Raw genomic sequence first — 2,611 nt, 5'->3', positions numbered from 1 at the left:
ACAAAAATTAAAAAAAGAGACAAATATTTACGTGGTTCGAAGAGAAGAAACTTCCCCTTAATCCATAGGTGACAAGCAGTAACAATAACCAAAGTGTTTACTAAGTGTATATCTCACACTCTCACACTACAAAGTCTCACTCAACAAAGTTCCTCCCAAATGTCAGTATGTAAATACAAAATGACACTCAATCTCAATGCTTCTCAACCATCTTAGACAATTCTTTATATAGGCATAAAAACATTAATGTCTATGATTCGTGTATCACCATGGGAGATGAACTAAAATGGGAGAAATGAATTCAAATAGGTGCATGCATAGGAGAGATGAATGTACCAAAAATGTTCATGAATCCAAAACATTCATTGAACGGATTCTTCATGACAATTTACAACAAAAGTAAACCAAAGTTTTGGCCTCTTGCTGTTACAAAACTATTGCTGCAAGAAACAGAATGAGGCATGTTTTTAGCATCTTGACATTAAAATGAAAATGCAAAAGGATTTGTTTCAACAATTATTTCTTTAGCATGACGATGGGACATGTAATTTTCTTGTTTATTTTTTATTTTGTGAGATTTAGAGGATTCGTCCCTAAAACCGTGGTCTCCATATTAGTTGATGTGACGAGTTCTTCCACATGTGATGGTTTGTATGCATGTGATATCCATTGCATCATGTTGTGAATAAAATGAAATACTATGTATGTCATGTTATGTGTTGTCATATAAAGATATGTGATATGTGATGGATTATGTGATGAATACCATATATACATGATGCATATATGTACTATGTTATGGATGAAAGGAGAAAGGAAATGATGTTAATATCATACTATGAAGGTAAATCATGGGGACCTCATTCATGCATGTACGTCATGTGTAACGAGATACTTCTCTCGTTATGTTAGTACGAACGCGTACCTTCTAGATTTATGTTCATTATAATATCATGCAGGTCTTTCCTTTCCTGTGGCATTCGATGAAGCGTCAGCGCGTTGTGCCCCACCAAGTCAGGCCCAGGGGTATGCATACGAGCTTGCCTGGTGGGTCTATGTGCGGGTGTGTGGGCCTTGTGTGAGGAAGTACCACACATCTAACCCTATTTGGAACTAGAAATAGCCTAATATAATAGGGTGACTTAATGAGTATTTCTTAAAATAATTAGGTCGCTTGCTACCCTTATATTTTTTAAGTAAATGTAAAGCACCCCTACACGGAATGACCATAAATGTTGGAATGGTCAAGGAAGTCAAGATAGGGTAATAGTATGCATTGTTGTTCATGTTAGTAGTTGATAGACTGTTTCTTCCTATTTAAGGCTATTAGGAAGACTCAACAAATCTGAAAAAGGGGATTGGTTAAAAGTCATCCTATACTTCTTAGCAGCCTTTTTAAGAATGTTTTAAGAAATATAGGATTGAAGATAAAGCCTTTGTGAAAATGTTTTAAGAAGCATATAATTGAAGATAAAACATGTTTGAGAGGGCAGATCATTGTTTATACCGTGAGTTCTACTAAATAACTATTAATTAGTCTCCAAAAAGCTCCTTCTTTAATGAGAAAGCAAGGGGGGCTTTGGCATCACATAGCAAGCAATCTCTTCACTTTATCGATTGACTTTTACTATTTAAGATATGAAACCCATAAGAGTTAATTGGCTCACAAATAATGATTATGCACCCCACTTTGGCTTCCTTCTTCCTTTTGGTGTGAGGGGGAAACCCCACTTTTTCATACCCTTTTCACAAATGACCTTTTTCAAACCACCTTTGTTCGAGCAAACATGAAAACAATTTGCTCCAAAGAAAACCACCACCTTCTTCGATGCCACATATGAATATATTAGGTTCTATAGTACATATTTTGATGTTTATTTTATTTCGTGTGGATTGTAGCTAAAATAATAACAAAACTAGCACAATCTAAATATGAGACTCATGATTTGATGTTTGGTATTCATGTTGTCACAAAAAAATTGATGGAACAGGGTTACTCATGTTGTTTGTACTCATGTTGTCACAAAACAATTGATGTAACAGCCTAAGCCAATTGCTATTAGATATTGTCCTCTTTAGATTTCCTCTTTTGGGCTTCCCCTCAAGGTTTTTATAACGGGTCTCAAAGATTTTATAACGCGTTTGCTAGAGAGGTTTTCATACCCTTATAAAGGGTGTTCCGTTCTTCTCCCCAACTAATGTGCCCAAAGAGGACAATATTTGTTAGCGGTTTGGTTTGGACTGTTACAAATGGTATCAGAGCCAGACACTGGGCTATGTGCTAGCGAGGAGGCGGAGCTTCGAAAGGGGGTGGACATGAGGAGATGTGCGAGCAAAAACTCTGAGACCCGAAAGGGGTGGATTTGTTGGGGGTCCCACATCGATTGAAGAAAGGAACGAGTGCCAACGAGGACGCTAGGCTCCGAAGGGAAGTCGATTGTGAGATCTCACATCAGTTGTGGAGGAGAATGAAACACCCCTTATAAGGGTGTGGAAACCTCTCAGTAGTAGACGCGTTTTAAAAATCTTAAGGAAAAGTCCGAAAGAGAAATTATATTTGCTTGAGGTAGACTTTGACTGTTACAATTGAGGTAGCTTACAAATGTATCTT

The sequence above is a fragment of the Cucurbita maxima genome, unplaced genomic scaffold (assembly GCF_002738345.1).
Source record: "Cucurbita maxima cultivar Rimu unplaced genomic scaffold, Cmax_1.0 Cma_Scf00039, whole genome shotgun sequence".
NCBI classification, from domain to species: Eukaryota; Viridiplantae; Streptophyta; class Magnoliopsida; order Cucurbitales; family Cucurbitaceae; genus Cucurbita; species Cucurbita maxima.
This window is presented reverse-complemented; position numbering follows the sequence as displayed.